At 39.7% G+C, this 21986-nt stretch overlaps 1 pseudogene across 1 annotated transcript; it reads left to right on the top strand.

Annotated features, from left to right (window-relative positions):
- Positions 1 to 4874: 4874 nt before the first annotated feature.
- On the top strand, positions 4875 to 21779 carry LOC308099519 (cytochrome P450 2K4-like; annotated as a pseudogene). Its single transcript has 9 exons — positions 4875 to 4978; positions 15491 to 15599; positions 17436 to 17599; positions 18332 to 18492; positions 19725 to 19904; positions 20256 to 20397; positions 20646 to 20830; positions 20924 to 21065; positions 21601 to 21779. The product of its transcript is annotated as a cytochrome P450 2K4-like (transcript).
- The last annotated feature ends 207 nt before the right edge of the window (positions 21780 to 21986 follow it).

Raw genomic sequence — 21986 nt, 5'->3', positions numbered from 1 at the left:
TTACTAGTCGACTCATTTGACCAAGTAGTAGTCGACTAGTCGACTAGTCGAAATTTAGATTACATTTTTTTTTTTTTAGGGGGGGGGGCATTGTTTTAATGCCATCCTACTACTATATTGCTATTATTATTATCCTCCTGCCCTTATTTTTATGGCGTTTTAAGGGAAGCGCTTCTGGCACAGCAGCACAGCACCACAGCAGCGTCTCCAAGGATCCCCATTGCCCAATAATAGGCTTTTATTGGGCATACTTTTGACCCCCTTTTGATTAAAAATAAAGTCAGGAGGATAATAATAATAGTAAGTACCAACAGAGTCGACTAGTGGTTATACTAGTCGACTAGTCGACTAGTTGGTGAAAGCCCGAACACACACACACACACACGCACGCACGCACGCACGCACGCACGCACGCACGCACGCACGCACGCACGCACGCACGCACGCACGCACGCACGCACGCACGCACGCACGCACGCACGCACGCACGCACGCACGCACGCACGCACGCACGCACGCACACACACACACACACACACACACACACACACACACACACACACACACACACACACACACACACACACACACACACACACACACACACAGTGGTGGAAAGTGACTAAGTACATGTACTCAATTTTGAGGTATTTGTACTTTTACTCAAATATTTCCAATTTCCAATACTTTTACTTCTACTTTATTTTTTAAATGAATTAGGGCTTCGGTGATTAATTCAAGTTTGGGGGAAACACCAAATGTCTCTTTTTGTTAACATGAAATATTGAGTGAACCTTTGAGCCACAAGACAAAGCACCAGGTCAGCAGCTGAGATTATACACGTAGATTTAAGTTAAATCAATATTATATCATGTTTAAACACACGGTCAGCACAGATCATGTGTCCAACACAATCCTACTCTTTTAACCCCCCCCCCCCACACACACACACACACACACACACACACACTTTTACTCCACTGCAATTAATTGAAAACTTTAGTTTCTTGTTACTTTAAATCTTATCTTATTATTTAGATTATTATTACAGAACACACATTAACCACTTGCGCCCTATTATATATACTTTGGCTATTTGAAAATAGCAACGCTGAGCTTGTAGATCTGCTATTTTTTAAGCATTTTGAAAACTTGTGAAATGGGACATTCTGTGCAATGAGTACTTTTACCTTTGGTACTTTAAGTAGCCTACATTTTGACACATGTTGACGCCAGTACTTTTGTACTTTCTACTTCAAGTACATTTTGAATACAGGACTTTTACTTGTGAGTATTCTACATTGTGGCATTGAAACTTTTAGAGAGAAGATTGGTGTCGTTAAAACCCCCCCCCCCCAAAAAAATCACAATTACGCACCATTTTTCAAAATGTTCAGCTTGTAGATCGGCTGTTTTCCAATGAAGAAAATATAAAATAGGTTTTGCTGAGGACTCCCAGGGAACCCCCTCACGGACCCCTGGTGGTCCCCAGACCCCACTTTGAGAACCACTGCAAAACACAGCTAACTCCACCTCCCCTAAAAGCATGTGTTCCGTGAAGGAACCAATCGGTTGACTCCAAACATGCTTCTCCACGCCTCCATCCAATGAGAAACAGGAATAGAATATATCTGTCACTCCCCCCTGAACGAACCAATCAATGTTAGGGTCTGAACATCCAATAAATACAAGGTTTCATGCTTGTTGTCTTCAGAGTCTGGGCTTCACAATGGCTGAGGCTGATGACCTCCGCTATGAGGTCAAGGCGCTGTTCCAACAGCTGAAGAGCAACCTGGAGGGACAAACTGCAGGTTAGGATGTTTACCTTTCAAACATGAAACATTTTTTCAAACATTCATTAGAAGGACAAAATCAGTCACCAGAAGCAGGGACGTGTGTTTTCAATGAGTCTAATTAAAATGGAGTTTGAAGATACAATGTTTGTATACGTAGTGGGAGTGTCTGATAAAATGAATATCAAATATCTAAACACTGAATCAAGCAACTTAAAAAGTGTCTGGGGTGAAACACAAAATCCTAAGTACTGTAAACGTGTGTTTGAAAGTGAAATATATCTTTAAAAGGCAACATGCTTGTTGGGCAAGACGTGACATAAACACGTAAACATACAACGTGGAATGTGTCTCAAATGTTTCATCATTTCACCAGTGGTGTAAAGTAACTAAGTACATTTACTCAAGTACTGTACTTAAGTACAATGTTGAGGTATTTTTTACTTTACTGGAGTATTTCTAATTTTCTGTACTTTTACTTCTACTCCACTAAATCTCAGAGGCAAATATTGTACTTTTTACTCGACTACAATTATCTGAAAACTTTAGTTGCTAGATACTTTGTAGATTTCGATTATTATTACAAAACATACATTAACCACTTCAGCCCTATATACATTTCGACCATTTGAAAATAGCCGATCTACAAGCTCACAATGCGTCGCGATGCCTGATATTACTACTTTTACTTAAGTAAAATGTGTGAGTTCTTTTGTCCACCTCTGAATTTCACTTGTCAGTTTTCTCTGTGATTATATATATTTTTTCAGATATGGCTTCCAGACTGTCTACGAGTGAAACCAAGATAGAAGAGCTCCAGACCAGACTGAGTGAGAGTGAGAAGCTAGTGGAGGAACTGCAGAAACACAAAGCAGGTATTGAGAATATTCTACAAAACACCAACAGTCTAAAAAGTCTGAACTGATGCTGTCAAGAATGATATTCCTCAGATACACATTTGAAAGTACTATTTTAAGTTCATTTTAATCAGTATCTATAGTTAGGGTATGTGATATTATTAAATAATATCACTTTTTGGTTTAAACTAAAAGTTATTTTAAAAAAAGGTTAAAGCTCTATATTCTGATAATTGTAGTGTTTTTTAATTAACAGTGTTAGGACCTAAATAGCTCTATATTGTGATAGTAATCATTGCTATAGAGTGTTTGTTCAGTAACAGTGTTAAAAAGCTCTATATTGTGATAGTAATCATTACTATAGAGTGTTTGTTCAGTAACAGTGTTAAAGCTTGGCAAGACCACTTTGGTTGATGTAACTCCAAAGGTGTGTCTTTAATACCCATATATGGAGATCGCTCTGATGTCATCAGTATATGCCCATATATGGGCACGCCCATTATGGTCATATCAGTTGGTTCGGTGGTTCTGGACCAAGGGGCCTATACCTATATATCAGTGGTTCTCAAAGTGGGGTCCGTGGACCCCCAGGGGTCCCTGAGGGGGTTCCAGTGGGTCCTTTATCCATTTATACATTGGCTATTCAAAAATAGCAGATCTACAAGCTCACAACGCGTCACGTTGTGCCGCGCTGCGAGCTTGTACATCTGCTATTTCTTTTTTTTTACATTTTGGAAAAATATCAATCGAATCTTCTCTTTTGGGGTCCCTGGCACAAAACCTTTTCAGATGGGGGTCCGCGATCAAATACATATCAATTTGGGGGTCCTTGACACATAGAAGTTTGAGAACCACTGCTATATATGGTCATATGGACGGTTCTTGCATTTATATATCGTCACTGTCAGGTGGAAACCTTGTATGTCCAAAACCATTCCTTTTTTAAAATAATTTCAAAAACCATTTAAAATAGTTAAAATAACAGATCTACAATATCACAACGTGTCACAATACGACGCGTTGTGTGTAGATCTGCTTTTTTCACAATCTTTGCAACACTCTTGTATGATGAAGTAAGGCGTTAATTTACAAAAGAATATGGAGATATGAGGTTTCTGCCCGACAACAATTTTATAATCATATAAATACTTAGATAATGAATAGTATAATATATGCTTTTATAACAATATAAATAATGTGATAATGCTCCTCGGTTCACAGACCAACCAAAGGTGGCCTTCTCTGTTGGATTGGGTCATGCATATGTTGGACCATTTAGTTCTGAAACCACTCTGGTTTATAAGAGAGTTCACACTAACATCGGCAATGCCTACAATACATCTACAGGTAGGTAGGTGGTGATTAAGTTAATTATGTTAATGAACTTTACATTAAGTGATTAAGTTAATTATGTTAATGAGCTTTATAAGTGATTACATTAATTATGTTATTGAGCTTTACATCAAGTGATTACATTAATTATGTTAATACACTTTACATTAAGTGTGATGACATTAATTATGTTAATGAGCTTACATTAAGTGATAACGTTAAGTATGTTAGTGCACATACATTAAGTGATGACATTAATTATGTTAATGAGCTTTACATTAAGTGATTAAGTTCATTATGTTAATAGAATTTACACAATCAATTCTCTCTCACCAACTAATGACACAACGTACATCTCTGTGAAAACATCAGTAACAGCATGTGAAGGGTTAACTCTGCTGCGTCATTACAGGCTAAAATGTTCAAACAATCTTCTAAAATATATTTGAGCTCGTAGATCGGCTTTTTTGAAAATCTTTGAAAATCTTTCCTTTAAAAAAAATAGAGATTAAGTAGTTACTGTAACAGTGTTTAAAAGTGTCAGCAGCATCATCTCTGTGTGTGTGTGTGTGTGTGTGTGTGTGTGTGTGTGTGTGTGTGTGTGTGTGTGTGTGTGTGTGTGTGTGTGTGTGTGTGTGTGTGTGTGTGTGTGTGTGTGTGTGTGTGTGTGTGTGTGTGTGTGTGTGTGTGTGTGTGTGTGTGTCCTTGTTTTGTAGGTTCTTTCCGATCTCCAGTGAAAGGAGTTTATTACTTCAGATTCACTGCAGCTAACTGGGGACCATCAGACTCTGTGTCGATCTACATGTATAAAGATAATCACCCACTCATTTATAACTTTGGACAAAACAACCATATAGCGTTTGAATACATATCTAATGGAGTGATAGTAGAGATGGAGCAGGGAGACAAAGTAGACATGAGGCTACCTGGTGGGAAGAGGCTCCATGATGACTTACACAATCACAACACATTCAGTGGTTTTCTGCTCTATTCTATGTAACACTGCTACTGACACTGCTAAAACTCACTGAGTACATTTACTCAAATACTCTACTTAAGTACAATTTAGAGATACTTTTATTTTAATAATAATGATCATCATCATCATCATCATCATCTTCATAGTCATCATCATTATCATCATTTAACCACAATTTTTACTTCCTATTCATTAATAGCTGATCTACAAAGCTCACAATTATGTGTTGTGAGATTTTATATCTGCTAATTAAAAATAAACAATGAGAAATGTCGAATAATTTTGAAAATAGAAAATCACCAATCTTCTCTTATGGGGGTCTCTCTGGCTCCAAATATTTTCAGATGGGGGTCTGCAGCCAAATACATATTAATTTGACAATCCATTACATTACAACTATTGTACTTTTTTACTCCATTACAATTATCCAACTGCTTTAGTTACTTTATAAATGTATACTATAATACAAAACATACATTAACCATTGAAGAACAATGTCATACTTCGTTTCTTCCAAAATAGTAGATCTACAAGCTCACAATGTGTTGCAATGCATCTTGTTATGATCTTGTAGTAGATCTGCTATTTTCGAGAGATTTTGACAAATGAAAAAAGTTAAATAGTCCATTCTGCGTAATGTACATATATGTTTTTATGACAATACTTTTGTACTTTTTCAGGTATTTTATTGTAACAGAGTATTTCCACATTGTGGTTACACTTGTAAGTCATTGTGGATTAGAGTGTAAATGTCTAAATTCTAACTTGTACCTGTTAAGTGTATTTGTACTTTTACTCCAGTAAAAATTTGAGTATTTCTTCCACCACTGGTCCTGGTAGCATTACATTAAAGAGCTTCCATAATGCTCATATTCATGTTGTCAATAAAGACGCATTCAAAAGCACTATTGTGTCTATTGTATGTTTTCATGATAATGTTTAATATAACCAGTATATCATATTTTTATTGTATTATATTTATGTTATTGCATTTTTTATCTGTATATCATTGCTGTCATGTAGACACCTTGTATCTCCATATTTCTTCTTTATAAGTGTTATATTTTCTCTCCACTATTAAAGGGATATTTCACCCAAAAAAAAGGAAAAGGGTAATTTTATCATCTACTCAGGCTTTTGGGAGCACCCCGGACACTGAGACGTGCCGAGGCCACTGGTGCACCAGAAGGAGAAGTGTATGTGTTTGTGGTTGAAAATAACTGATTAAAAGATAAGTTACTGGCAGGCCAAGTAGACAGGAACTTAGCTAGCTTTCTCAACTTTGCGCCCAGCACGGCCCACCACAGCCCAACACCAGAGATGACCAAAGAGGATAAACGGCGTATGACCTGCCATGACAGAGAGGACACTACAAAATAAATATGTCGTCGATTTGATCTGAACTATAACACATCATTATGTAACACTGTCTCATGTGACAGAATATTTACCCCAGCAACATCTGGACCAGTGTTGATTTCGTCGACTACATTTTTTCACTGACGAGAACTAAATAAAACCTAAGTGATGATGAATAAAACTATGACTAAATATACTGACAATTTCGTCAAAAAATAAATAAAATAAAGACTAGACTAAAATGTTAGGGAGGACTAGTGGACAAGAGATCCAGTAGAACTAAGACAAGTCATTTAATGCTTCTGAAAATAGCCGATCTACAAGCTCACAACTACAACGCGTCTGCTTGTAGATCGGCTATTTTCGGCACAGAGCTAAGTATCAATCAGCCATTACCCCATTAATCAAGGCCTGCCAAACTTAAGTCGACTAAATCAATGTAGATTTAGTGGGATCTAGAGAGCACTTTCCTGTAAAGCCTTGTACATCATGAGAAGAATGTGGAAATCTGAGATAGGAGATCACGACCTCAGGAGAACAATTTATGAAAACAATTAACTACTGTCATTTATATCAACAGCTTAAATATAATATTTGTGAGAGTTTTCATTTGCACTGATTGTAGAATTTTGGGAATAAATATGTGCTCATTCAAAAAATATTATAACTGAGATTATTATTGTGTGTGTGTGTGTGTGTGTGTGTGTGTGTGTGTGTGTGTGTGTGTGTGTGTGTGTGTGTGTGTGTGTGTGTGTGTGTGTGTGTGTGTGTGTGTGTGTGTGATTGTGAATTGTAGATGGGGTCCCAGATATAAAAATAGCATTAGTGCATTAGTGCATTAGTGCAGCAAAGCCTTATTTCTAACAGAAATATCAGAACTTTTATCTATCTGTTCCACTAATTATGACAGAACTCTGATTAGATGCTAATCTACATGTTGACATTGTTTCGGATGTTGTGGCTATGGGTTTCCTACAGTTACTGCACAACTTTGACTTTATTCAACATGTTGTTGGGCCAACACATAAACATGGCCATACCCTGGACTTGGTGATCACTAAAGGTTTGAATATCACTGTTGACAGTATTATTGATAAGCCCGAACTAACAGACCACTATTTATTGTGTTTTAATATGACTGTCTCTGATCTAGGGAAAAACAATACAGAATATACTATAAAAAAACGTTTTTTTAGCTCATCTGCAGCAAACGAGTTTCCTCGTCATCTGGCGTGTGTGCAGGTGCCCCCCCTACTTGATGCTCCCTCAGTGAATGATATGGTTCAACATTTTAATCTCAAATTAGAGTCAGCTCTCGACATAGTGGCTCCTATGAAAACTAAAAAGAAACTTAACTCTAGAGTAACACCCTGGATCGACGCGCACATGCGCTCACTCAAGAAAGAATGTCATAAAGCTGAGCGAATTTGGAGAAAAAACAAACTCACTGTCCACCTAGAGATCTTTAAGAAGTCAACAGTGGCCTATAACAAAGCACTGCGCTTGGCAAGGCAGGCATATTTTTCACGCATTATCAATGACAACAAGCAAAATGCCAGAGTCTTATTCTCTACCATTGAACATCTCTTAAACCCCCCCCAGGCTTACAAGGAGTCGCTCCCTGCTTCTAAAGCTAAGTGTGATGAGTTTGCATCCTTTTTTGAAAACAATTTTTTTAGCATTCGAGCTGGTATTATGAATGCTGCTGCTAGCACTGCAAATGCGGCAAATGGTGCATGGTGCAAAAATGTAGATCCCTCCAGAGGAAGCCTAATATCATTCTGTGCAATTAATGAAGAGGAACTCCGTAAAACTATATCACAGATGACATCATCATCTTGCTCACTGGATGTAGTACCCACCCCGTTTCTCAAAGAGGTTTTAGACAGTGTTATTGGAGATATCCTAAGAATTGTAAACAGCTCTCTACTTTCAGGCGTCTTTCCAGACTCACTGAAAACGGCTGTAGTCAGGCCGCTACTCAAGAAACACAACCTTGATCCATTGGTGCTGGGTAATTATAGACCAATCTCAAATCTGCCATTTTTGGGCAAGGTCTTAGAAAAAACTATCTTTCATCAACTGGATGTGTTCCTACAGAACAATAAGGTTCATAACAAATTCCAATCTGGCTTCAGGAAAGGTCATAGTACAGAAACAGCACTTGTAAAAGTAATTAATGATCTGGGTGTCCGCTGACGACAAAAATGTATCTGTTCTCCTACTTCTTGACTTAACCGCTGCTTTTGATACGATTGATCACACAATTCTACTACAACGTTTGGAGTACTGGATTGGTTTGTCAGGCACAGCCTTGTCTTGGTTTCACTCTTACCTAACAGGCAGAAGCTATTTTGTCAGTCTAGCTAACTTTGACTCAGACAAACACAACATCTGTTCTGGTATTCCACAGGGCTCAATTCTGGGTCCTTTATTGTTCTCCCTGTATATACTACCGCTGGGAGAACTCATCGCCGATCACGGAGTGAACTTCCATTTCTATGCTGATGATACCCAGCTGTATCTTTCAGTAGCTCCAGACGACCCCTGCACTCTAGACCCATTGTTGACCTGTCTGTCCAGTATAAAATGCTGGATGAGTGAGAACTTTCTTAAGCTAAATGAGGATAAAACAGAAGTTCTCATAATTGGCTCCAGTGAGCAGAGAGAATCAATAACAAGTAGACTTGGTAACCTGGCTGTAGAAAGTAACACCACAGTAAAGAACCTGGGGGTGATTATCGATTCTGAATTGAATTTCAATACACACATTAATCATGTCACCAAGATTGCTTTCTTTCATCTTAGAAATATTGCGCGAATTAGAGACTATCTGTCGTTAGACGATGCAAAAACGCTGATCCACGCTTTTGTTTTCTCTCGGCTTGATTACTGCAACGCACTCTACTCTGGCCTGCCAAAGAAAACAACTGACAGATTACAACTTGTTCAAAATGTGGCAGCCAGAATTTTAACTAAAACCAGGATGAGAGAACATATCACTCCAGTTCTTGCTTCACTACACTGGCTCCCGGTTGTTTTTAGGATTGATTTTAAAATTCTTTTAAAAGTTTATAAAGCTCTAAATGGTCTGGCACCTTCCTACCTCTCCGACTGCCTAGAGAGATATGTTCCAAACCGGGCCCTCAGGTCTTCAAGTGCTGACCTGCTCGAGGTGCCTACAATGACATATAAAAAATACGGTGAAGCAGCATTCTGCTTTTACGGACCGACAGTGTGGAATAAACTCCCATTACACTTAAGACAGGCAGCCTCTGTCGATAGCTTTAAAGCACAGCTCAAGACCTATTACTTCACTCTTGCTTTTAGCTGATTCTTTGGTTGATTTTTAATTCCTCACTGTATTCCCTATTTTAATGTTGTTTTATGCCTTTGCTTTTGCCTTTGCTTTTATTTTATTTTATTTTATTTTTGTCTGCTTTATTGTTAAATTGGTTCTAACTGTAATTGTATTCTTGCTCTGTAAAGCACTTTGAGCTGCATTTCATGTCATGAAAGGTGCTATACAAATAAAGTTTATTATTATTATTATTATTATTATTAAAATGGGGGTTTGTGGTCTAATACATGTCAGACTGGGGGTCCTTGAAATGATAAGGGCTGATAATGTCTGTGCTAAAGAAATATATATAATTATGCTTTAAGTATACCATACAGCACACCAATAACCCTATGATAGTAACCCTGTTATATAATGGGATATAAGATACATCTCAAAGTATTTTCTGTCTGTCTGTCTGTCTGTCTGTCTGTCTGTCTGTCTGTCTGTCTGTCTGTCTGTCTGTCTGTCTGTCTGTCTGTCTGTCTGTCTGTCTGTCTGTCTGTCTGTCTGTCTGTCTGTCTGTCTGTCAGTCAGTCAGGAAACTTGAGGAATAAAACATCACAGAGCTTCACAGGTTCTGTAAGGGTTCAGGTTCTGGAAAGTTCTGGGCAGTGGTGTAAACGGTAAAGTAACTAAGTACATTTGCTCAAGTAGTGTACCTAAGTACAGTTTTGTTTATTGGAGTATTTCAAAATGTCAGTACTTTTATTAAACGGGTGACGAAGTCCCGTCTCTACAAACAGCTTTGAGGCATTTGGCCTTAGCCCCGCCCCCCTTTAAAATATTTGGGGAGTGCACGCCCACAATTCAACGTCAGAGACAGAGAGACAGAGAGAACTGCATTTCAAGGCCAGACACAGCCTGGTCGGGTCGCTAATCTGCCATGAGCACGAGGCTGCGCTGGCCTGCGCTGTTGCCCTATCTCTGCAGTCTGCAGCCAGCGAAATTAATACATTTTACATGCACTGCTAGGTTGGATTGGATATGCTACTTGTCTTAGTTGGATTAAACCCAAACAAGTGGCTCAATATTAGCCACATATTCTTGCTAGTCAAAACCTCGCCCTCCGTTCCGTAGGGGCTATGTCGTGCGCAGTAAACAAGGAAACTGGAGATGAGAGAGAGAGAGAGAGAGAGAGAGAGAGAGAGAGAGAGAGAGAGAGAGAGAGAGAGAGAGAGAGAGAGAGAGAGAGAGAAGGAAACTGGAGATGAGAGAGAGAGAGAGAGAGACATGGAAACTAGAGAGAGAGAGAGAGAGAGAGAGATGGAAACTGAATAGATTGAAGAGAGAGAGAGACATGGAAACTGGAGAGAGAGAGAGAGAGAGAGAGAGAGAGAGAGAGAGACACATGGAAACTGAAGAGAGAGAGATAGGGAGACAGATCATCATGATCGCCTCAACACATCGTCGGGGACAGGGATCGAAACGGTGACCTCCGGACTCATAGGCTGCCTTTCTTCTCATTGAGCTAGAGATATGATAGTCCTGGTAGTGTCTGTTGATATATATAAGTCTTTCCGTCCCTGACGGACCAGGCCTTTGTTTCGCTAACTACTCTAGATCACTGGTTCCCTAACCATTTACCGATAGAGAAATTGTATGTCTCCTCGGAACAGAAACCAGTGAAAGTAGCCGATCTACATGATGATGAGAGAGAGAGAGGCAGAGAGAGAGAGAGAGAGAGAGAGAGAGAGAGAGAGAGAGAGAGAGAGGAGAGAGAGAGAGAGAGAGAGAGAGAGAGAGAGAGAGAGAGAGAGAAAGAGAGGCAGTGAGAGAGAGGCAGAGAGAGAGAGAGAGAGACACACATGGAAACTGGAGAGAGAGAGAGAGACATGGAAACTGGAGAGAGAGAGACAGACATGGAAACTGGAGAGAGAGAGAGAGAGAGAGAGAGAGAGAGAGAGAGAGAGAGAGAGAGAGAGAGAGACAGAATAGATAGAGATAGAGATAGAGATAGAAGAGACAGACATGGAAAAGGAATAGATTGAAGAGAGAGAGAGATGGAAACAGAATGGTTTGATTGGACATCTCAACCTATTGCCATTAACAGGATTCGATCTCTCAACCTTCGGACTAATAGGCTGCAACACTACCTATAGTGCTATAGCTTTGTCCAGACTCTTGCCTTCTGTCATGAACCAAGCCCCTGTTTCACTAACACTAAGATCACTCGTTCACAAACCATTTACCAATGAAGAAATTGTACATCTCCTCAGAACCAAAACTAGTGAAAGTAGCCGATCTACAAGCTCACAAAACATGAAAAGTTGTGAGATTGTAGATCGGCTATTTTCACAATGAATAATGTTATACATTGAAAAAACACACTCTCAAATAAGCATTTCATGTTATCTTTAACAATTGCACATGTATTCATTGATACAGTCTTGTTGTTTGCAATGCACTTTAAATGAAATTTGCACCAAGTGAGGCTTCAACCGGCAACCTTGAGGTTGTGAGGCATTCATTTAAGCGGGAAGCCATTGGACCAACAGACCTGATCCAGTGAAAACGGAGGTCACACAGATGATACCATTTCACGCAAATAGCTGAAAAATCTATCAAAGCGATAGATGTGTTCCTCATGAGTCAAGGCACAAGTGTAAGCAAGTTTCACGACTTTCGGCCAAACGAGGCATGACTTTTGCCTGTTTAAAGTTTGCATTAAAAAAAAAATGCTATAGCGCCCCCCTTTGGCCAATTGGAGTGAGATTGTTTTCAGTGATATTTGGAATGACCCTCTACATTACTGCAAAGTTTCAAAGAAATGTGAGTCTTGCATGTATGTGTTAGGGGCAGATGAATAATTTTCATAAAACTGCAATAGTTAAAACCTAACTCCTCCTGGGATTTTTGAGTAATCTGCAAAAAACTCTTTACACATGAACTTTGGACCTCTGCCGACATAACGATGGGAGCGGATTTTTTCTAAGTGAAAAAATGCAGAAGTTAGGAGCCAATGACTGTTTTTCATATAATTCAAAATGGTGGGAGATCTAAAGGTCAGAGGTCAAAAGGTCAGCGGGTGAAAGTTGTTCAGCATGAAGAGACGCATATGTGTATCCAAGTTTCATGGCTGTAGGTCAAACAGGGCATGAGTTGTACCTGTTCAAAGTTGGCATTTTTCAATTGAGTGCTATAGCGCCACCTTTGGACGAAAGAGTGTGAGAATTATTTCTTGATCGTTTTTCATGACCATCTACCATATGGCCAAGTTTCGTAAAAAGCAACAGCACGGTTCAGCCAGAACTGCGAAAAGTGGCAGAAGTGACAGAATAAAGCGAATAATAAAACAGGTCCAGAGCTGAGCTCTGGCCCCGTAATAATCGAATTCTATCTTATCCTATTTTATACTTTAGTCATATGATTATGTCATGCAAAAATAACAATCTACAAGCTCACAAGTCACAAAGTGTAATTGCAATTATTGTTGTGTCCTTGTAGTAGATCTTCCATTATAGCAATGAATGACATTTTCTGCCAATAATGACATCCCCAAAACCAGGACACCAGGGTTAAAGTGGTCAAAGTGTTATGCATCTTTCCTGGTGCCCAGGAACCCCACATGGGCTTAAAGGACATTTATAACAATATGTATGCAATCTAGGCATCACAATATTATAGTATCAGTAAAAAAGTTATTGTTTACTGAACTCTCAAAATGTTCACAGGGTCATCATACATAGTTCTGATTGCATGCAGACTCATTTTGCATGTAATCATGTTCATACTTCACCTATTCATAATTTCCTATTCTATTTCCTATTCTATGTATATATGCTTGACTCCTCTTGCGCATTTGATTGAGCACTGCTGCTATTGATAAGTGATTGCATATTCTGCACATTACCTGCACATTTTTTAAGCTGCTACTAAATTATAAGCTATTGTACCTGTCTAAGACAAGACCCAAAACCTAACTCTTCTTTCCACCTCCAGTATTTTATCATTATTGTATGTTTTTCATTGTATATTTGTATTGTAAATAAAACTACTGTATACCGCGCTCATCGGTTAGTATTTGGGACCTCGTCGCGCGGGCCTCTCTATCTGAGATTCCCAGGCTGAGTCCCTGGTGTCGAGTGTCATTTACTGGAAATGGCCTGATCTGCTGAAAAGCAGAGGTTGTGTAATGAACACTGAACATTGTATTGTCATACAGTAGTAACAAGGCAGAGCTGAAAACTTTCACTCTGCATGCAATACACACGCACGCACGCACGCACGCACGCACGCACGCACGCACGCACGCACGCACGCACGCACGCACGCACGCACGCACGCACGCACGCACGCACGCACGCACGCGCACACACACGCGCACACACACACACACACACACACACACACACACTTCTCCATTAGCTTCACACACACACACACACACACACACACACACACACACACACACACACACACACACACACACACACACACACACACACACACACTTCTCCATTAGCTTGACACACACACACACACACACACACACGCACACACACACGCGCGCACACACACACACACACACACACACACACACACACACACACACACACACACACACACACACACACACACACACACACACACACACACACACACACACACACACACACACACACACACACACACACACACACACATTTGATTGCAGGTGACCCACTGTTCTCTGTCTGCAGAGGATGTGATGCAGTCGTGAACACTAATGACCTCAGAGAGTCCTGTAGCAGGCAGGCAGTGTTTTTGGTAATGGCAACACAGCATTGGCAGAATTTTAGAACAAGGCTTCAATCCCAGCATGAAGCTTGCCCAGTAGTGGGGCGGAAAATTGATACGATAGTGCACTTGGTGATACAAGCGAGAAATTTAGTGCAAAATATTGGCCAAGTTGCAGCCATTTTGAAAACTGGTGGTGGCCATCTTGAAATCTTAGGAATTCTGCGTGGCCAGAGGTTGATTATCAACTAGGGTCATATGAAGGTCATCTGTGCCAAATTTCTTGCTTGTATCACCAAGTGCACTATCGTGTATTGAAAACGGCAATTTCCCGCCCTACTACAGCAGCCTGCCAAAGAATGCTTCTCACTAATTAGACAGCATATATTCAGTGGCTTCTGAATAGAAACAAAAGTACAGTTTTCGTGGCTGAGGTGGATCTCTAGTGACACATGTTAATCGTTTACCCCACGTTATGTTAGTGATGCTGGGTAATAATAATGCCTGTAATGAAATAATGTTTTCTGTCCCCGTATCTGTCTCCATGGTGAAGTCAAAGGGCAAAGCTATTGTACCTGTCTAAGACACCCACAACCTAACTCTTCTTTCCATTACCTCCAGTATTTTATCATTATTGCATATTTTTCATTGTATATTTGTATTATAAATAAAACTATACCCCTCATCGGTTAGTATTTGGGACCTCGACCACATTCCCAGGCTGAATTAAGAGCCCAGCACGTCCCTGGTGTCCAGAGTCATTTACTGGAAATGGTCGGATCTGCTGTAAATCAGAGGTTGTGTAATGTACACTGAACATAATATTGTTCTGTACGTTTTGTCATACAGTAGTAACAAGGCAGAGAGCTGCAAACACTCACTTTCACTTGTTTTTAGATAGTAATTTGGAAATCTGGAAATCACGTGATCGCATTGGGACATTATATATAAGTGAGCACAAACAGTGTTTGCTGCTACAGCTGAGAGAGCTATAAGTAAAAAAGAAAACAATGTCTCTGTCTGACAATTTGATCTTCCTCCATTCCACTAGTTCCACAATCTTGCTGGGGACTGTTGTGGTTCTTCTGGTTATCTACCTCTTTTCCTACAGCTCCAGTAACCACAAACAGGTGATGGAACCTCCTGGACCAAGGCCATTGCCTCTGCTGGGTAACCTGCTGCAGCTAGATCTTCACAGACCCCATAACACACTTTGTGAGGTGAGTTTAACCTCTGAAACCATCCAGTCTTAGTGAAACAGACCTGAGTTACATCTGTACTTGGACCTCTTTTTACGTCTACTACATCTTCACCACCTACACCATCTTTGACAAAAAATAGCGGATCTAGAAGATTGCTGATCGAGCTTGTAGATTTTGGGAGAAAGCCCCCCTCCCAGGATAGGCATGCTGGGGTTCAAGTGGTTAAACGTGGGCTGTGCCTCGGTTCTTTGAATTATATTTAAAATATTTTGAGGAGGTGATATACACAGTATACTCAGTCAGTGGTGGACAAAGTGAGGCAAGGTAAGGCAGTTTTATTTGTATAGCACATTTCAACAACAAGGCAATTCAATGTGCTTTACACAGAACATCAAGATACAATGACATTAGGATGCATAAAACAAAAGAAGTAAAAAATAACATACAATTACAGTGCAGAAGAGAAGAAAAAATAATTAAAGTAACTCAATCAAGGGCAGCGGCAAACAGAAAGGTCTTTAGTTGTGTTTTCAAAGAAATAAGAGTGGCAGCAGACCACTCTACTGAACCCCAGTACTTGAGTCAAAGTATAGATACTCCTGGTCAAATATCACTCAACTATTAAGTGAAAGTTGCTTTAAGATTAAAGCTACAATGTGTGTTTTATGACCTCTGCTGACAGAGAGAGGTAATTGCAACTTTAATACCAAGGGTTCGAACCAAGGTCTCCTGCATTGGAGACCAAACATCCACCACTCAAACAAGAGGGAATCCCTGCTTATTGTGCTTAACCTTCTTGCAGGGGTTACTTGTCACCTTGTCCTGACACCAGTGGGAGAGTAGACCAGCTCCAACCACCACATTGTTATATTGTATAACATACTATTACTGTAGTAATAACTGTAGTACAACATACTACCATACTGATTGATTCAAATAATATTTTATTCATCAAAATAAATATTGGATTACATTGTGATACCAATAATGGACATCGAACGTAAAAAAAAAAACTAAAATATATCAAATACAAATAATAACATGGGGCGATCCGAATGGTAAGAGCTGAATGTCTACTCTCTCCACATTCCCTGTCTCTCTCCATTGTCACTGTCAATAAAGGGTCAATAAATGCCCCAACATAAAAAAAGGAATGAATGTATCATTTTATTTCGTGCCTAGATACATTTTGTTACCCATACTTTATGGGATGATTCGATATTATTTCAAATTATAAAGCAAAATACTGTACCTGTGTATCTGTAGATCCTATATACCTTTTGTTACAAGGTTAAAGCTCAATATTCAGATAGTTGCTATAGAGTGTTTGTTCAATAACAGGGGTTTCTCTGTCTCTCTCCAGATCTTTAGTAAACTGAAAATATACAGGTGAGACAATTTCAGCCAATAAGGAGAGAGTACCCATTCATCAGCTTAAATGTTGTGTTTCAGTTCCAATTTCGTCTGCTCCCGTCTTTGTGTCATCACTTTCAATTTCACTTGTTTATCCCCTATCCTGTATGAGTTCTCTCTCCTGATTGGATAAAATTGGTATCCTAACCTGAAAATGTATTTGCTCTTTACTAAAGAGCAGGAGAGCAGGAAGACCCCTGATACTGAACAAAAACTATTTTAACAACAACAAACAACTATTACTGCACAGGTCTAATATAGCTATAGCTTAAATTCCACTTTTTCATTTTCCATAATCATAAATATTTTTTTGAAATATCATCTGAAACCAAAAAAAAAAAATCTGTGTACTGCACCGTATTGCTTTTTCATTGTTGTTATGTGACCAATCACTTTTCCTTTATTTCTATGACGTTTGATTGTTTCTTTATTCTCTTTCAGCTTTCAAAGAAATATGGGTCTGTATTTACTGTGTATTTTGTCCTCAAGAAAGTGGTGGTCCTGTCAGGATATAAGAACGGTGAAGGAGGCCCTGGTCAACCATGCAGAAGAGTTTGGGGACAGAGAGATCACTCCTATTATAAAAGATGTTTACGATGGACACGGTATGGATTTCACCTTTATATTTCGTTGCTGTCGGGCGGAAACCTCTTATCTCCAACTTTTTACTTAATTGTGTTTTCTCGTAATTGAATGCCCTACTTGATCATCCTACAGTGTCACACAAAAGTATCAAAAGTAGCAGATCCACAAGCTTAAAACGCGGCATGAAGCAACACGTTTTCAGCTTGTAGATCTGCTACTTTTGCTACTTTTTTTAATCCTGAAAACTGTCAGTTTTGGACATATGTCCATAATAGGTCCTCAAATTATGAGGTTTCCAGACGACAGAGACAATTTATCACATTGTGAAAAGTTTTTTAAACAACTTTGCAGTATTTCTTTATTGTATAATTTGTGAACTACATTATCTATTGTTTCTAGAGGTGCTCAATAAGTTTTAGTATTAGTACATATGGTTTAATTTATTTTACTGAAAGTTCTATTTTTATGATTGTGATAACGCAAAAAGTTGCTCATACCCCATTCTACCCTACTGTGGGTCCTGTTGCTGCCAACCCCCACCTTTGGCCTGAGAAAGGTGTAGACCACAAACATATTCCCAATTGTTTTCTTTGGAGTGCCTGGCCAAGCCAGAAGCACCACTGCTGGGAAACAAAGCCAGGCCTCTAAAGTGGTGGGGAGTGTTTTTTGTTGTTGATTGTTTTAGCTACTTCTAAGCCACCAAAGAAATACATATACCATATGCTCTCTTTTTTGTTTGTCACTTTTGACAGGTAAAGCATTTGATACAACACGCCCATTGCATTATGCTGCATCCAATATTATCTCATCAATTGTGTATGGAAACAGATTTGAATACACTGACCCACAATTCAAAGACATGGTGAATTGGACCAATGAGAACATACGCATTGTCGGTTCTGCATCAATACACGTAAGCATATTATTATTACTCTTTTATTTTTGTCTCCGCCAGGCCAAAAGGCATGGCGAGAGAGTATGTTTTACCCCTTGTCCGTCCGTCCGTGTGTGTGTCCGTCCGTCCGTGTGTCCGTGTGTCCATCTGTCTGTGAACAGCTAATCTCGGGCACCGTTGGCCCGGTCGCTGCGAAACTGTGCACACACTCTCCCTGGATGCCAATTCAGAACCTCTGCCCCAATTTTTTTTTTTTTACATGGCCCTGTTATAGCGCCACCAGGAGGCCAATTTCTGCAAAACCCATTTTTTTACATTACTCCTACAGATTTTATCCAAACATCGCGCAAATCGGTACACAGTATCTCTATATTCATTTGATCAACACGGATCTGTCTGATTTTCCATATTCCATCCTGATTGGCTAAGGTTGGCTTCCAAAGTTTGCAGGATTGGTCCATTTTGAACTAAATGCCTCAAATTATGCACAAAGCTTGCAATTTCCGTGAAATTTCACACACACATTCCCACTAGGCCGAGGAAGAAATGCCACTTGAAGATTTTCAAATCAGCCTCATGGTGGCGCTATAAAAGGCCAATTTGCGTTTTTAACTGTAACTGCACCGATCTGCGTGAAACTTTGCACGCATACTCCCTAGAGGCCAAGGAAAAACATCTGCCCTGCATTTTTCACATTAGCCTTTTATAGCGCCACCAGGAGGCCAACTTATGTAAAACACATATTTGAGATTAAACTTTCATATTTTATCCAAATTTCACTCAAATCGGTATAGATGATCTCTATAGTCATGTGATCAAGATGGATCTATTTGATTTTTCATATTCTATCCTGATTGGCTAACATTGACATCTAAAGTTTGCAGGAGTGGCCCGTTTTGAACAAAATGCCGCAAATCATGAACGCAGCGTCCGATTGCGGTGGAACTTTGCATGCACATTCGCACTACGTTGAAGAACAAACGCCACCCTTTTAACATTGCCCTATTATTGCGCCACCAGGAGGCCGATTTTTCATTTTTATATTACTCCTACACATTTTGTCCAAACATCATGCACATCAGTACACATTATCTCTATAGTCAAGTGATCAAGATGGTACCGTCCGATTTTTTATATTGTCAGTTGCTGTGGAACAATGTCAGTGGTGCTCCATCTATTGTCATCTTTCATGAATAAACATCAAGTTGACATTGCCTTGACAATCTTTTTTCCTTTACTTTATTTGACAGCTGTACAACATGTTTCCTTGGCTGGGAAAGTGGATAAGGAACCGTAGGCTGTTCATGGCTAATAATCAAAAGCAAATAAGCGCCATAAAAGACTTGGTAAAACAACTGAACAAGACTCTGAACCCTCAGATGTGCAGGGGGTTTGTGGATTCTTTTCTGATGCGTAAGCAGAAAGATGAGGTATGGAAATGTCAATATAAAATTGTTGCTGTTGGGTGGAAACCTCATGTCCAGAACGGTTACTATTCAGGAAAATAGAAAAAAAGAACCTGTAGTCCAATGGATTCAATGTAGTTATTATTTAGTCACAAGCACTTGTTGATAGTTTTTATTGGTTAAATATTTATAAAACCAACAGACCTAACCACTTTAACTTAAAAAAAAATCGAAATGACGTAATAAACATTCTGTACAAGGTTTCTGCCCGACAGTTTCTGCTCGTTATCATTCTTCTAAAGAAGAAACGGCTACAGTAGCTACACTGTTACATATTTGTTCTACAATGTGCGCGTCGTGTCTGTTTCCTTGTAGGACTCTGGTAAGATGGACTCTTACTATCATGAAGAGAACCTGATATATTCAGTGGGCAACATGTTTGCTGCAGGGACTGATGCCACTGGAACTACATTGAAATGGGGCTTGTTGTTCATGGCCAAATATCCACAAATACAGGGTAAGCACTGAAGTAAAAAGTGCACAAGGACACGCACGCACGCACGCACGTGTGTGGGGGCACAAACAAGTGTCTTTAATGTCAATCTAAAATCTGATTAATCTGCAAAAAAAATATTCGAAAATATATTATTAAAAGTCCAGAATGTTTTGGTTAAATGTGAAAGCTAGGGGGTGGCAGTTGCCATGCCCCCCAAAATGATGCCCATGTGGGAGAAAGTCAGTCATTGACTTCTTTTGTTTTCCCAGATCAAGTTCAAGAAGAGTTGAGCAGGGTGATTGGAAGTCGTCAGGTGCTTGTAGAGGACCGGAAGAACCTGCCCTACACTGATGCAGTCGTTCATGAGACCCAGAGACTTGCAAACATTGTCCCGTCGTCCATTCCTCATGCCACCAACCGAGATGTCACATTTCAGGGCTATTTCATCAAGAAGGTCGGATATGATTAGATGATTCAGTTAATGTTTTCAGTTAAATTGATGAAATTAGTCTTTGTCCTTGATCAACTCTTCTGTTTTTGATAACAGGGAACAACTGTGTTTCCCCTTCTGATGTCTGTTCTAAATTATGAGAATGAATGGAAGAATCCATACACATTCAACCCAGCACACTTCTTAGATGAGAATGGCAAATTTGTGAAGAAAGATGCATTTATGCCCTTCTCTGCTGGTATGGAGCTGACATTGCAATTAGATGTCATGTGTATCTAAATCATTGGTTCTCAAACTTTTTCATGTCAAGGACCCCCAAATTGACACTCATTAGCCCGCGGACCCCCATTTGAAAAGATAAGCCAGGGAACCCCATAAGAGAAGATTTTTTACGGCTCTCTAGCAGTGATTCTCAACCATTTTAATTTCAAGGACCCCCAGTTTGACATGCATTAGGCTACGGACCCCCAATGGCATTTATATCTCTGGGACCCCAATTCATTGTAAAAATCAATATTAATTTAACTCTGAGAGTGTACAAATGGAACCAAATGGACCCGTTAGGGTCCATTTGGTTCCATTTGTACACTCTCAGAGTTACAGACCCATAAGTGTCCATTTAGTTCCTATTCATCATTTAGCTGGGGACCCCCTGGAACCCCCTCAAGTACCCCTGGGGGTCCCCGGACCCCACTTTGAGAACCACTGGTCTAAATCCATATGAATCACTTATTGCATCTACCGAAACTGTGGCTCTGTGCTGTCTCTCCCAGGTCGTAGGGCGTGTCCGGGAGAGAGGATGGAGCTCTTCCTCTTCTTCACCTCTCTCCTCCAGCGCTTTCGTTTCACTCCTCCACCTGGGGTAACAGAGGAAGAATTGGATCTGACATCAGTTGCGGGGTTAACCCTCAACCCTTCACCTCATCAGCTGTGTGCTGTCACTCGCCTCTAAATTCCACAGGGCTCAATTCTTGGTCCTTTATTGTTCTCCCTGTATATACGGCCTACTCAAGTAAAGTACAGATAGTCAAAGAATGTACAGTTCTCAAGTAAATACGTAAGTTCTGTTCTACCACTGAATATATGTAAGATGACAATGGAGAGTGTAGGCTACTAAGTCCAGGCAAACTAGCTTATTTTGTACCTCAAAATCGAAGTA

This window comes from Gymnoscopelus braueri (genome assembly GCF_963280865.1).
Source record: "Gymnoscopelus braueri genome assembly, chromosome: 13".
Taxonomy (NCBI): Eukaryota; Metazoa; Chordata; class Actinopteri; order Myctophiformes; family Myctophidae; genus Gymnoscopelus; species Gymnoscopelus braueri.
This window is presented reverse-complemented; position numbering and strand designations above follow the sequence as displayed.